Source organism: Rhinatrema bivittatum, chromosome 4, assembly GCF_901001135.1.
Source record: "Rhinatrema bivittatum chromosome 4, aRhiBiv1.1, whole genome shotgun sequence".
NCBI classification, from domain to species: Eukaryota; Metazoa; Chordata; class Amphibia; order Gymnophiona; family Rhinatrematidae; genus Rhinatrema; species Rhinatrema bivittatum.
In genome coordinates this window covers 297527552-297543872 of record NC_042618.1, presented here as the reverse complement: position 1 = coordinate 297543872, position 16321 = coordinate 297527552, and the positions used below count along the sequence as shown (strand labels likewise).

The 16321-nt window shown below is 43.3% G+C and overlaps 1 protein-coding gene across 1 annotated transcript in view; it reads right to left on the bottom strand.

Annotated features, from left to right (window-relative positions):
* MEIS2 (Meis homeobox 2) overlaps positions 1 to 16321 on the bottom strand; it is a 680512-nt gene that overhangs the window by 29714 nt on the left and 634477 nt on the right. The window lies entirely within an intron of this gene.

Genomic DNA, 16321 nt, shown 5'->3' with positions numbered 1-16321 from the left:
ACAGGAAGTTCTAGCACTGCAAGTGTTCAATACCGGGGGGCCAGAACTTGAAGAGGAGCTAAGGATGGGCTTTGTCTTCTGCTCTGGGTGGCCTTCTGCTTCATCTGCCGCTAGTGGGATGGGGTCCACTGGCGGCTGCACGAGCCTTCTGCTTCATCTATCGGTGGCCATATGGGCTGCCTGCTTCTTTTACCACCGGTGGGATCAGGTCCACCAGCGGTAGCACGGGCTTCTCCCTGTTCATGACACTGCCCCCCTGGGTGCTCCGCCCTGCACAATTGCACACCTGGTGGCACCAGGCCTGAGTATAGCATATCTCATGTTCTTATGTAAAAGCATCTTGCTGTCATATAAAACCGTGCTTCACTCCTCCAATCACTGGCTTGTATTCATCACTGCAGCAGTAAAGGGTTTTGAGAGTGGCCTGTACCCTCATGAATAACTACATGTTGGTAGTTACAAGGAAAAGGGAGACATGAAGACTTTGGGGACTTCCTCTTGGTTGTTAACTTTCTCCTAGAAACTTCACTTTTGCTAACAGTGAAAGTACCAGTTAGCTTCAGAAATACTTGCTTAAGTTTCCCAAGACTCATCCAAATTTGCATGGGTTTGACTGGCATTTATTGGTGAATTAAAATAATGCTGATGAAAATTCTGGTAGATAACAGAAGCTGAAATATTAACACAGCTTTGGGAAAAATCACGGAAACTATTCTAAAGAATAAAATCACAGAACATATAGATAGATATTGTTTACTGGGACAGAGCCAGTATGAATTTACCAAGAGAAGCCTTGCCTCACAAATCTGCTACATGTGAATAAAGGTGAACCGGTAGATGTGGTGTACTTGGATTTTCTGAAGGCATCTGAAAATGTCCCTCATGAGAGGTGACTAAGAAAACTATAAAGTCGTGGAATAGGAGTTGATGTCCTTTTGTGGATTGCAAACTGTCAAAAAGTCAGGAAACAGAGTAGGATTAAATGGTCTGTTTTCTCAGTGGAAAAAAGTAAACAGTGGACCGGTGCTTTTTAATATAATTATAAAAGATTTGGAAAGAGGAACAATGAGTGAGGTGATCAAATTTGCAAATGGCACAAAATTATTCATAGTAGTTAAATCACATGGGAATTGTGATAAATTGCAGGAGGACCTTGTAAGACTGGCACATGAATATAATGTGGACAAGTGCAAGGTGATCATATAAGGAAAATAACCCAAGCTGTAGTTACACGATGTTAGGTTCCATATTAGGAGTTACTACCCAGGAAAAAAAGATCTAGGCATCATAGTGGATAATACATTAAAATCATCAGCTCAGTGTTTCTTAGCAGTCAAAAAAAGCAAACAGAATGTTAGGAATTATTAGGAAGGGAATGGTTAATAAAACGGAGGCTGTCATAATGCCTCTGTACCACTCCATGGTGAGTCTGTACCTTTAGTACTGTGTTCAGTTCTGGTCACTGCATGTCAAAAAATATATAGTTGCATTGGAAAAGGTACAGAGAAGGGCGACCAAAATGATAAAGGGGATGGAACTGCTACCCTATGAGGAAAGGTTAAAGAGGTTAGGGCTGTTGAGCTTGGAGAAGAGACAATTGAGGGGGAATATGACAGCAGTCTATAAGATCATGAAAGACTTGAATGAGTAAATGTGAATTGTTTATTTACTCTTTCAGATAATACAAGGACTAGGAGCACCCCATGAAGTTAACAAGTAACACAATTAAAACAAATTGAAGAAAATTCTTTTTCACTCAATACACAATTAAGCTCTGGAATTCATTGCCAGAGGATGTGGATAAAGACATTAGTGTAGTTGGGTTTGAAAAAGGTTTGGATATGTTCCTGGAGGAGAATTTCATAAACTGCTATTAATCAAGTTGATTTAGGGAATAGTCACTGCTTATTACCAGCTTTGGTAGCATGGGATCTATTTAATGTGTGGGTACTTGCCAAGTACTTGTAACCTGGATTGGTCACTGTTGGAAACAGGATACTGAATCCTTGGTCTAACCCAGTATGGAAACTTCTTATGTTTAATAAACTCCTAAAGGAATTGTACTTCCATGCTGATGCTTCACTCCATATATATTTTTTTTAATATTCTGCTTTTTGCACTTTTTTTCAGTGCTTCAAAGTGGATTACATTCAGGTACTGTAGGTATTTCCCTATCCCCAGAGGGCTTACAATCTAAGGCCTGGATTTATCAAAATGGGGGACCATGGAGAGGGAGAGAAAGAGAGAGCCTAGCCATAATGACCTAGCACTAGATCGGTATTTATATACTTCTATGGGAGGCCCGCCTAGTAACTCGAGGTGAGGTTTAGGTATTAGTGTAGGGGTTAGGGGCCACTTTGACGTTCAAAGTGAGACGTACGAACAGAACAGTGTTCTCTTGTGAAGATTTGATGACCTTCGGAGTCAGGAAACTCACTCAAAGATGAGATTTGTGCAGTGTTAACCTAACTTGATGGACTCTCTACCTGGGTAACATCAAGCTAGGTTGAGAGAACATTGCACAAATCTCATCTTTGAGTGAGTTTCCTCACGCCAAAGGTCATCAAATCTTCACAAGAGAGCACTGGTATGTTCGTACGTCTCACTTTGAATGTCAAAGTGGCCCCTAACCCCTACACTAAAACCTAAACCTCACCTCGAGTTACTAAGTGGGCCTCCCATAGAGATATAAATAGCTATTTAGGGTGCAGGCATTATGGCTAGTCAGTGTCAGTTTCTCTCTCTCTCTCTTTCCCCCCCTCCTCCCCAGATAGCCAGGCAGAAGCTTCAAAACTACTAAAATCAGCATTTGAGAACACATCACAAAATACAATGCAACCTATCACACAGCTTAATGCTACTGAAAAAGGTGCAGCTAAAATCAGCATCACACAAGCAAAAACACCATTTGATAAATGACCCTGTAAGTTTGTACCTGAAGCAATGGAGGGTAAAGTGACTTGCCCAAGTCACAAGGAGCCAACAGCAGGACTCAAACCCTGGTCTCCTGGTTCTTAGCCCACTGCTCTAACTACTAGGCTACTCCTCTTAAAGTCAGTTTTTGACTTGTCTTTCAGGAATATTTTAGGCCCTTGTGCTCTGATTGTACCAATGACATTTCTCCATCCAAGAATTCATGTCACTTCTCTTCTGTCTCCAGTAATATCAGCAGATCTCCAGGAAAACTCTGGCAGACCTGCACAAAGCTCAGGTGGTCACATTAAAGAATTTGCTCCAGAGGAGCAACTTTAGATACTGCCTGGGACAAAATACTTTTCCAGTGTTTTATGATCCTCAAATGCAGCTTTGTAGTCCTTCCAGGGAGATAATAAATTTGAAGAAAAGTTACTCTCTTCAAGGCCGATGTAATAAGATGGGCATTAGAACTCTGTACTGAAATTCAGTACTCAGTTTCTTAACACGCTTGCAAAAAAATTTTAACTCCCTCTGCAGTAAACTAATGGTATGCTAATGCATCGGGAGTTTAAAACGTGTGCTGAAGACATACTTAGCATGCATAAAATATGATTTATGTGCATAAAACATATTTTCCGAGCAGAAATCATTTTGTGTACACAAATAGTGCCCTCTGCACATAAAGCATGATTTGCATGCACAAAACACAATTTATGCACATAAAAATAAATTGCTACACAAAGCATTTTCTCTGCCTTGAAAACTTGATTTTTGCACAGATTCTGAGCACAGGACCCCCAGCGCTGGCAGTAATGCAGCCATCACCATACATTTCACATTTAGTCCCACTGTTCAGTGTTAAGAAACCACTAAGCATATACACCTTTCTGCATTGGGGAGAAATAGATTATGCCTTCAATAACATGGGGTTTATGTGGAGGAGTGCTAATTTGAAGGCACAGTTTTACACAGGTTTATGCACACATTTTTTGCACGCAAAATTCATTGCTGCATCAGATGGAAAGTCTGCATACCAAAAATGTGTGCATATTTGTGGGTAAAACTATGCATACAACCCAGTGCACCTTGTTACGTTGATGCCCTCCCCCCACAACCTTATAATAGAGAGGATAATGCTAGAGGATGTATATGATCCCACTTCAGTGATACGTTCACCCTTTTCCAGAAATCATATCATCTATGAACAGTTCTCTGACAGATCCTGGAGGGATGAGACAGTCCAACAGCTGAATATGGTCGCCGGGTTACAGGAAACAATTTTAACTGAATAAAAATAAAGTGTACCTGCATTGAACGGTGTGTGGCATTATATGTTAGTCTTACACGCATCACTTCAGCAATACAGCCACTGCTTAAAGCTCATAAAATAGCCTGAATTGTGTCCATTTGTGGGACACAGTGGGGTCAATATTAGACAGTTTACCCGGCTAAGTTCAGAACTTAGCTGGATAAGCCGCAGGTTTTAAATTTTACGCTGCTCTTACTGCTTCCAACTTATCTGCTGTTTAGCCAGATAAAAGTTAGGTAGAAAAGTTGGAGGTGTTCCAGGGTGGAATTAATTTAGCTGGATGACTTATCTGGCTAACTCCAATATTCAGATTTAGCTGGAGAGCAGCCCTCAAGTTAGCCAGATTATCCAGCCATATTCAGCAGCGCACATAATTGGCAGCACTCACTGAATATCTTCAGCTAACTTTAGCTGAATAAATTGTTTGCTTGCCGTGCTGCTGAACATTGGTCTCAGTGTGTTTTGAACAAATACTGTGTCACCCTAGAGCAGGGGTCGGGAACCCATGGCTCGCGAGCCAGATATGGCTCTTTTGAGGGCTGCATCTGGCTCGCAGACAAGTGTCGCCATACTTCGCGGTTCCCCGCTGACCCAGCTGCTCCCCGGTCCTCCGCCGCCCGGGCTTAAAATGCTGTCAGCCCGGGCGGAACGCGGCAGGACAGCTGGAGTCAGCGGCACCGGCGTGCTCTCTTCTCCTCCCCCCCCCGCGGCCCGGAAGAGGAAGTGGAGAGCATCGGGTGCCTGCGCGGGAAGAAGAGACCACACTAGCGTGGTCTCTTCTTCCGCGCAGGCACCCGATGCTCACCACTTCCTCTTCCGGGCCGCGGGGGGGGGGGGAGGAGAAGAGAGCACGCCGACTGGAGTCATCCGGATGCCTGCGCGGGAGTCATCGGGTGTCAGCCGGGTGCCAGCGCTGGAGTCATCGCGCAGGCACCCGATGCTCTCCACTTCCTCTTCCGGGCCGCGGGAAGAGGAGAGCACGCCGGTGCTCTCTTCTTCCCGCGGCCCGGAAGAGGAAGTGGAGAGCATCGGGTGCCTGCGCGGGAAGAAGACTGCAGCGCGGCTCGGAGGAAAATGAAAATCTTCAACCGCGGCCGATGGGACTCCGCCTTCGCCTCCGCGAGGGCTGAAAATGAAGGAGGTTAGCGTTGGGAGGTGGCTGCTGCTGCCGCGAGTTCCCGGGGGGGAGAGTGAATGAGCGAGCAAGCATGTGTGTTTGAGATCCTGTGTGTGTGAGTGAGAGATTGCATGTATGTGAATGATTGATTGAGAGCCTGTATATGTGAAAGAGAGTTATCTGTGATTGAGATCCTGCCTGTGAGAGAGAGAGCATGAATGTAAGTTTACCATTGGGAACCTGTATGTGTAAGTTTGTAATTGAAAACCTGTTTGTTTGAAAGAGTATGTGTGTATGATTGAGATCCTTTGTGTGTGAGAGAGATCATGTGTATGTATGATTAAGAGCCTGTGTGTATAAGTAAGAGAGAGATCATGTGTGTCTGTGTCTGATTGACAGCTGGTTTAGGTGATGGAGCATGTGAGTATGTGATTGAGAGCCTGTGTTTAAATGAGAGAGAGAGAGCATGTGTGTCTGTGTGTGATTGAGAGCTGATTTAGGTGAGGGAGCATGTGAGTATGTGATTGAGAGCCTGTGTGTAAATGAGAGAAAGAGAGGACATGTTTGTAAGCATGTGAATGAGAGTCTGTGTGTGAGAGAAAAAGACAGCATGTATTTATGTGATTGAAAGCCTGTGTGTGTGTAAGCGTGAAAAGATAGACAGCATGTGTGTGAATGTGTAATTAAGAGCCTATATAAGTGAGAGAGAAAAAACATTTGTATATGTGAGTGACTGAGAGCATGTGTGTATAGGTGTGTCATTGAGAGCCAGTGTGAGAGAGAGCGCTGGTATGTGACTGAGAGAGGAGAAAGTTCCAAGCAAACCACCCCACCTCCTGCTAATTCAGAACAATCTCAGGACACCTGGATATCAAACGTTCCCAGGTATGCAGAGCAAAAAAATTTTTGTATCCTTATTATTTTTCATTACTGGATCTTTGTGTCTGCTATTTTGAAATATTTTGTTGGTATCTGGAAATGTTTTATATGAGTTTTTAATTATTGGATATTCCACTCATCAGCTGTTTCGAAATATGTTCTTTTTGTTAGTACAGTTTTACTGCTGATGATTTTATATTTCTTGATTTGTTTTATAAGGATGTGTGATGTTTCTTTTTTCCTTTGTTACACTGCATACAGAGACTCTGGCTTGTTGCAGTTTCCAATTCAGTTTTTTCTGCATGCTTCTTGTTATGCGTTTTGGTCTCTTTATTCTATGTTAGGTGAGGGACAGCACGTGATTCAGGTGAGGTTTTCTGCTGGCGTGTAGTTTCTGTGTAGGACTCTATAGCAGCCTGACTTGGTCCGTTTTCCTAATAGGAGATGTATTGGTGTCTTAAGGCCTGGTGTAATATTTTCAGAGACTTATTGTACTTTAAAAGTGTGATCTTACATAAAATGCACACATTTACTTGTATTTAGTTTTAAACATATTGTATGGCTCTCATGGAATTACATTTTAAAATATGTGGCGTTTATGGCTCTCTCAGCCAAAAAGGTTCCTGACCCCTGCCCTAGAGATATGAGTTGCCAGTCAAGGAAGGCAAGTAAAATGGTTTCTGTCTGTGGCGCCCAATAATCATCCTGCTAAGAACTATCAGATAGATGCATAAATACTAGAAAGCACAGGGACGAGTTGCTCTAAATGTACAGTATGTGCCTACAACTCAAACAAAAGGCCTTAAGTCTTAGGTGCAGTCAAGGGGATATGAGGCATCTGAGTTAAAGACAGAGCTGACCTCACAATCTTTATCTGGAGATGACTGGCAATCCCTGCATTGCTGGCATATTTCCTGACTTGAAGAGTTTTCTTAGTCATTTCCCAGCAGTGACTGAATCTGGAGTCTGACCTGAACTTTCCTTCTATAAAGCTTTTATTATCCAAACCTTAAAGCCAATAGATTATCAGAAAAGTCTGATAAGTGTCCAGTGCTCTCTCTCTCTTCTCTCAACCAGTGTTTAGTCCTGGTATGTGCAGATGGCAAAGTTTTCAAGGTAAAAGCCAGGCTTTCTTTCCAGGTCTGCACCAAAATCACATCACTTACACAAAAGCTGCCTACTTTTATCACTTTCTTGTTTTAACTAACCCCAATCAACTTCCATCTGATCACTCTTCAGGTTAAACTAAATTGTTTTTGTTTCTACCTTTCCAAGCACTTTTATTATTTACATCTGGTGGCTGTTTAAGCTCTAATGTGCTTCCTATCAGAGCTTCAGAAGCACTTTGACTCTCAAGGCTACAAGCCATTAGCTTTCCTCAGTCCCCAGCATGAAAACGCTAGGCAGCCTCCAAAAAAAATAATTAAAGGCAGGGCCAAAGGGTCATTTCTCTGGATACTAGTCAGAAATGTTTACCTTAAGAAAAAAATCTCATGGGGGTCCCTTTAATGTTTCTGAGAAAGGTTTACAAACCAAATTTTCAGATCCTTATATTTTTGCAAAGTTGAGCAGGCCTACAGCAGCACAGTTTTTCTGCAGTTTAGTGCAACATTTCTCCTCAGTTAACACTGGCATAGCTCTTTAAGAACATAAGGACATAAGAAGTGCCATACCGGGTCAGACCAAGGTCCATCGAGCCCGCATCCTGATAGTGGCCAGTCCAGGTCACATATAACGGTAGAAGATCCCCAAAAGTTGATCTATTTCACTCCCAGGGATATGTGATGGTTTTCCCAAGTCTACTTGGCTAGAAACTGTTTATGGATTTTTCCTTCAGGAAATTGTCCAACCCTCTTTTGAACCCCACTGAGTTAGTTGCTTTGATCATGTCCTCTAGCAACAGATTTCAAAGTTTGATTGTGCGCTGAGTGAAAAATACTTCCTACTGTCCTCTAGTCCAGGGGTGAGCAAACTGAGCCTCAGCCCCCCATTCCATCCATATAATTTGTTGGGCCACCCACCCATCAAAGTTGGGTTACATTGTGTATATTATATATATATATATATATATATATATATATATATATATATATATATATATATATATATATATATAAAGTTTCTCACCAACCAATCAGCTGTTGAACCTTTTGCCAAATAGCAGGCAATCGTGCTTGCCAGTCAGAAGCTCAAAATTCCAGTTTTGATTCTCTTCAGGTTGCTGATAGGAGCAATCAGATATACACAAACAGAAAGAGAGGCAGATACCACACCACATCCAGAAGGCATCTCACAGTAATAGCAGCACAAACTCCTTCCACTGCCAGACACATTTTAAAGAAGACACTCAAAATCTATACTGCAAACCTTATCATAATGTAACAGTAGTAACACCAAGAACTCAAACAAGAACTCTACTGTGAAAAAACAGCACTGTAAATATTACACTGTGTCTCTGAATACCAATACACCACTTACTGGAGAAACAAAATAAACCCGATTGCTATAGATCCCTACACAGTCACTACCTGTTAGCAAAATTTCTCCCTTTGGTCACATGCACAGAGCAGAGACATATTGGGGCAGATTTTAAAAGACGTGCGTAAATCCAGCTGGATTTACGCGTGTAGGGGGGTTACGTGTGCCGGGCCTATTTCCAAAAGGCCCGGCGGCGCGCGCAAAGCCCTGGGACGCGTGTAAGTCCCTGGGCTTGAAAAAATGGGCAGGGGCAGGGCGGTCCAGGGGTGTGGCCAGAGGCCTCTGCAGGGCCGCTTGGCCGGGAGATCGCGTGCCGGCACCTGGCCAGCACGCGCGCAAGTTACGCCTTCATTTTCAGGTTATTTTTATTTTTACTGGGAATTTTTCAGTGTTTATTAAACAAATAAAAATAGGAATAATTAATTGGGAGAAAAAAAGAGAGTAATCTTTCCACTTTTTTTTTTCATTTTTGTTCTTTATAATAAATACTGATGAATTTCCAGGAACATAAAATAAAAACTGAAAATAAAGGTCCCTATATATATAAAATGCAGGTTACTTTCCTGTAATGTCATTCATACAAAGATGTCTGAAAAGCCTTTAGAGTTACAAGTACAGAAACAATAAAATAAAATAGAGTGAAACACTGTAAATCAATTTAACTAGAGCTAATTAAAAAGATATTAGTTGGGAAAAGTTAAACCAGGCTACACTGTAAATCAGTCATTTGGTTTCAACTGCACTCATCACTGATGGCTGTAGTAAATAGTGTCTCCTGCCCTTCACAATATGCACATCCATATTGGCATAGCACTAGGGAAAAAACGGCAGTTAATGATGGTGAGATCTGCCAGAGTCCGTCTGATACATGCATAGAGCACCATGCAGTGGCCTACCTCCACACATGTGCAGTCATGGGTGAAACCTACGGATTCCACATGTGACCTAAAGGTGCTCTGATAGCGCAGAATTGGTCTTCCAAACATTAGCTTCTCTGTTTCTTGGGTCTTATTGATTCCTCTTTGGATCTTATTTCTAGATCTCCTGTTTGTGTCTCCTTATATTGTTCTTATACGTTTACAACATTTTGAATGAAAGTATGCACCTTTTATTCTGTTTTAAAACATCTCCTTCCAATGGTTTATGACATTTTCTTACATTCCATAAGGAAGTGCTGTTTTAAAATGACATGAAAATATCAACAAAATTAGTTATATCATTTTGTATTATTTCCCATCCGAAACAACACAAAAAAACTAATGTAATTGAGTTTTGTGTCATCATGTTTTAGTGAATGCAAAAGCAGGTCACTTTTCATACTATCAGTAAAGTAAAAATATAGCATGTGCTGTATAAATATAGCATGTGCTAAAATAAAATGATATACATGGGAAAATGAAACATCATAAATCCAAAATGATATAAAACAACATTTTTTCCATGCACACCCCTATTTCCCATGTATCATTGTGATGCTTACAAAGGGTTCTGATGAGGATTAACATAGCATCGCTCTGCTCTACTTAAGATCATAACAGTGGGTCCTAGACTTTGGAATTCTTTACCCAATTCCATTCGTTAATTCACCACAAAACATGAATTTAAAAAAGCTATAAAAACATATCTTTTTTCATTAGAGTTCCCAGATCCACCCTCATAATTTCTCTCTTCTTAAGACAGTCTTAACCTTATTTGTTATACTCCACTGTAATTTTTGTCATATTTGCTATTGTTTGTTTTTATTTATTCTATAATTTGTTTTAATAATTATGTATGTTTTTATCCTGTAAACCGCCTAGATCTAATATTGTTTGTATAGGCAGTATACAAAAACTTTTAAATAAATAATAAATAAATAAATAAATAAGCAGGCAAAACTTCAAAACGTCTCTCTCTCACATGTATATTAAACATGTCATATGTAATTTGATGCCACACATATGATAACCAGTATATGTTAAATGTCACACATGTGATATCATACAGATGTGTAATTTGACGTTTAGTAGGCAGGAGTGTCAGATGAACCAAGAAAGGAAAGCAGAAGTTTCCACAGGATTGATACTTAACGAGTTAATCAGAGGCCTCCTTGTGTTTACATTTGTAAAGGCTGCAGGTCATTCCATTAGTAAGTCAGGAAGGAATCAGTCCTCTAAAGTGCATATTGATTTGTACTGAGTACCATGCCGCTGGGGTGGTGTGTGACAGACAGAAGGTCGCACCCTTCAGCTATAAATCCCATCAGTACCCACCTTTCTGTAATACAGTAAATTGATGGAAGAACACTTGAAATAAAGCTTGTTAAAGGAACAGTCCTCCTGTAAAACATGAGGTGAGTGTTTTAACCAATTACACTTCCTGCCTGGCTAACCTTGTCCTGGTCTCCAAACCCTGCACAGCTGTAGTGCAATAGTAGGGCAGAAAGCTAGCCAAGTGTCTGCTGTATCATCTGTTTTACATTCGAATCTTATAAAATACCTACCAAATTGGAATGTGGACATGCTTTACCACTGGTAAATATCTCGTACAAGATGTATTAGTATCTGAGTGTTCTTGCAAGTTTGAAGTGGAAGAAGGCCTGTCTCACTGCAATCTTCTTACAGTGAGGGAACGCAATACTTAGGAGGCTCTGTTTGGCACAATGCAAGTATTAAGAAGAACAATACCAGTAAACTTGAGAGACTGAAACTGTGTCCATCATACCTTGACTTACAAGTGAGATTCATTCTTGTCATAGTATGCGCAAAAATAATCCATTTGGAGACTCTGTTGCGCTGGAGGTGGACCCTTGGCCTGGTGCAGGATTGGTACAGCCCTCTGGTTGGACCCAGAGAGTGCCTTCCACTAGGAGGCGGAGCACATGTGGAGACAGAGGCTAGCTGGAGCTTCGCCAATAAAAGTCTGGGGTTTCCGCAGGTTGAGCCCTTGGGTACCTGGACTGCCTGGACTTAGATGGGCCTCAGAGGGTCTCCCAGAGAGGTAGAGGAGGGGTGTGCCCACCACGAGTAAGGGTGCGCGGCTAATGCAGAGAGGATGGATCAGACCTGAACTGGAGACTCCGGAGACCTCAGGGAGGTAGCAGTTCAGGAAGGTTCTCCGGGCGGAACAGGTGGCGCCTGTGGGTCTGGTAAGATGAAGGCCGCGGGCAGAGTCCAAGCAGGTCGGTCGGTGGTCACAGAAGGCAAGAAGAGAGTGTCCAAGTGAAGCACAAGGGTCAAAGCCAGGGTATCCGTCCAAGGTCAGTCTGAGTGTAGTCAAGGCAAGTGAGGGTCAGTTCCAGGCAGCAGTCAACGTGGTCAGTAGGCAGGCAAAGGTTGGGTCCAGGCAGCGGTCAGTACCGAGAATCAGTCCAAAGGGTACTACCAGGGAACGAGGAGCAGGAACAAGACAGACGCTGGAAGACACGGAGGTCCACGGGAACAGAGGAACATGGAGACGCTGGAAAACAGGAACACTAGAACAAGCAGGACACTGGAACAAGCAGGATCAGGCACAGGAACAAGGAACAGGCAAACTAGTACACCGAGTTGTTGACCCAATTGCCAAGGCGAGGCTCTGGGGGAAAAACCTCGCCTTTTATACTGTGGTTACATTTATTTATTTTATTTATTTTTATTTATTTAAAAACTCTTCTACACTGTCGTTAAGTTAGATAACCATCACAACGGTTTACAGAAAGGCATGATAATAAAATATGAGTGGTATAGATTACAAATTAATCATGTGCCATCATAGTGCAGTAACAATATAATATAATAAACTATCGGCTCGATACTGTAAGGCCGCGGTAGAAACAATGAGGCAGTGTCAGGCGCACCCTTTCTCCCCGCACGCACAGTTCTCTTGACCTAGCGCCTGATACTCTCTTCTAATTGCATGCAAATGCATGCCGCGGCTGTGAAGCGTTAGGGAAGGGTTATGCCCGCGCAACCCATTTTACTGTATAGGCGCTTAATACAGCGCCTATACAGTAACCTGGGTGCGCTGGTACCTGTCATTTCAAATGACATTTGAAATGACAGGTACCAGGAAGTGTAAAAAAAAAACAAAAAACCAAAAAGATGTAAAAACCTGAGTGTTAAAAAAAATAAATTTAAAATACCTGTCACTTTCGTGCGGTCATCCAGGCAGCGGCGGGAGCCGGAGGGCCGCGTGGGTCCAGGCGATACTGGCCGGTCCAGGCGGCCGGCGGGTGGCGGCGGGAGCCGGGTGTTCGAGGCCGCGGGCCACGGGCGGGTAGGCGCGTGTTCGATCGGGCGGGTAGGTGCGTGTTCGATCGGGCGGGTAGGCGCGTGTTCTATCGGGCGGGTAGGCCGCGGGCCGGGTCGCACAGGCGCGCATTCATCCAGGCAGAGGGAACCGTAGGCCGTTTTCGCCACCGGTTCCCTCTGCCTGGATGAATGGCCGTGCGATTTCAGCGCTGAAGGCAGTCATATGCCGTGACGTCACGACATCACGGCATGTGACTGCCTTCAGCGCTGAAATCGCTGAATGTTAGTAACCCCACACTGGGAACTGAGAGGACCCCTTTCTGCCCCCAGTCGAAAGGACCTACTCCTTGGGAATTAAGGGAAAAAGAAGAGCTCTCAGGGTCCCTGCCCCAAAGAGACTAAAAATAATTTTATGGCCCCAACTCTGCATGACACGTATGCTGGGTTGGGCTTACACGTGCGACTGATATATCTGTATAATTATGTACAGGGGGTGGAATCTGGGCAGAGACTGGACTTATGTACATACTTTTTTATTTTACAAAATATGCATGAAAATTCCCTTGGCAAAACTATGCGAACCAAATAGCAGATGCAATTATGTACATGTATTTTTGCCGGTATAATTTTTAAAGCAGGCTTATATGTGTAAGTCTGCATTGAAAATTGGTGTAACTTATGTGCATATTTGTTGGCTAACTTATGAACAATATTACAAAATTATGATCAGAGAGTTAAAGGGCTCAGCAGTTTGGATCAGTCGGACTGACTGGCAGCGCATTCTTTCATGCCTGATAGAATAGCTGCCTTCAGCAGATATCATGGCAAGACCAATTGGCCATGCATAATATAAATCTAATCTTTTAGTTTGTAGCAGAAACAGCTTATGGTAAATTCTTCTTTTGCATGAAACAGTTCCTTATATAAGGAGAAAGCATTTTTGTACTAAGCTGGAATTACTGGGAAAAACTAGAACATCAAAGGTGCCAAAGGGAGCACCGTTGGGCATTCAAATAGGATGTTTAAGGGTGGCATATAATACTCCTGTTGGGATTCTGTGCAAAACAATGTAAGAATTCTGTGCATAATATTTAAAAATTCTGTACAATTTTGAATACATTTGTCAAAATAAAATATAATCACTGTCTGAATATTAATTCATTTAAAACACAATATAAAACCACTAAAAAATTTACAATTTTAAATCTTTTATGCAGAATTTTCACTTCAGTCCCCATAGCTCTCTCCACAACCTAGGTTCAAACCCAACCTTCCCTCCTACTCACCAACCTAAACCTCCAGCTCTTTCCCTCAACCCAAATTCAACAACCCCAGCTCACTCTCCCTTTCTTCCATACCCCAAGCTCAGCACTAACACCCTGCTCTTCCTTGCTTCCTCCTTCTCCCTCCAGACTCAATACCCATCCCCTGCTCTCTCTCTCCCCTTCCCTCCCTCCTCCCAAGCTCAATACCCAACCCCTGCTCTCCCTCTCACCCAGGTTCAGTACTCATTCCTTGCTCTCCCCCTCTCCCCCAGTCTCAATATCCACTCCTGCTTTCCCTCTTCCCCAGGTTCACTAGTCACCTTCACTTCTCTTCCTTTTACCTCCAACCCTGCTTTTTCCTCCTTGCATCTATCTCTTCCCAGGCCTCTTTCCCCCAATCCCCTAGGCTCAAAACCCTTCACCTAATCAAACTCAAAACCCCCTCCCCTACTTCATTCTTTTCTGTTATTAAAGTTAGAGACTGCTGCCCCTTTAAGCCTGCCAACCTTAATGTTACCACTGTCATGGGTTGCCAAAGACAGACTCCAAGACAGCTTACAGAAACCCCAAATATCTGAAGGATAGCTTCTGCATGGGAGAGCGAATACAATGAATATTGAATACAGCAGTAAGACCCAAAGTGGTGATTGGGATTCAGAGTGGTGCAGGAACAGTGCGTGCACTGGATATCAGCTTTACTGGTGGCAGCAGAGCAGACAGGCTTCCGCCAGTTTGATAATCTCTGCATCATGGAAGAGGAAAAGAAATGTCCTCCTTTCGCTTCTGGAATGCACGGACCCAATCATTTACTGGTACCTCTTTCCTTTTCTGGTGCTGCTCCTATGGCAGATTCTGGCTTCTCTGCAGGTGGGGAATTCTGTACAAATTCTGCGTAGTTGCACAGAATTCCCGCAGCAGTAATATAACAAATAACAAAAGACAGAGCTCAAGTTAATGTTTCTGGAGCTGTGAAATCATCAGATGACAGAAATGGCCCCAGGGGCGGTTCTATAATGAGGCAGGGTGAGGCAGTCACTTCAGGCGGCAAAATTTTGAGGTGGAAAAAAATGCCTTTCAGAATGCAGCTGTGGCGACTGCCTTATCCTGCCTTAGCACGGCTGCCTCAGCTCAGGCTGGCGGTGGCCAAAGAACGGAGAGAGGCTTAGAGCCACTGCTGGAACTCAGGTCAATGGCAGCCGAAGACTGTAGAGAGGCCCCTACGTGAAAGAGAAGAAGCTTGCTTGTGTGCGTGTGTATGTGTGCGCTTGCTTGTGTGAGAAGCAACTAGTGTGTATGTGCGAGTTTGAGATGCAGCTTGTGTGAGTTTGAGAGGTAGCTTGTGTGTGTGTGTGACTTTGAGAGGCAGCTTGCTTGTGTGTGTGCGCTTAGGTGAGAGGCAGCTTGCTTGTGTGTGTGTGAGACAGAGAGATTGCGAGCTTGGGGGGGTGACAGAGCATATGTGAGGGTACTTGTGGTGTGTGAGAGAAAGCATGTGTGAGAGTGTTGGGAGACTGTGAGAGAGAGCATGTGAGAGGGTGCTTGGGGGAAGAAAGCATGTCCAACCTTTTAACAAACATTCAAATTTGGAACAAACAGTTCCAACTTCCCCTGTTTTATTTTAACTTTTACTTCTTTGCCTTTCAACACTTGTCTATTGTTCAAAGTTATCACTCCCCCTGTTTGCTGTAAACCAGCATGATGTGATTGTATCATCAATGCCAGTATATAAAAACTCGAAATAAATAAATAAATAAATGTGCGAGGGTGCTTTAGTGTGGGTGTCAGAGAGAGAGAGCCTATGGGAGAATAGAAGGGGGGATGGGGTGAGAGGGGTGGGGTGTGACAGGGGGAGCAGGGAGTTGGGGGTGGGCAGGGCCCATGGGAGGGGGTCGGGTGCCTTCTCATCCATCGCCTCAGGCAGCAGATTGCCTTGAGCTGCCCCTGGGTGGCTCTATGGAGTAATGTCAGCTCCAGCAGCAATTATCTTACTCCCAGGGTTTTTGGCAACTTTTAGGGAGGTGAAGGGGGGATCTTACTTGACCATTGGCTCCTTTAAGCAATGGCCCTGGGAGCATCAGGATGTGTTTTAGTGTCCTCATTCCTGGGAGAAGTTAGCTACAGCTCTTGAGTTGCAACTAACTTCAGG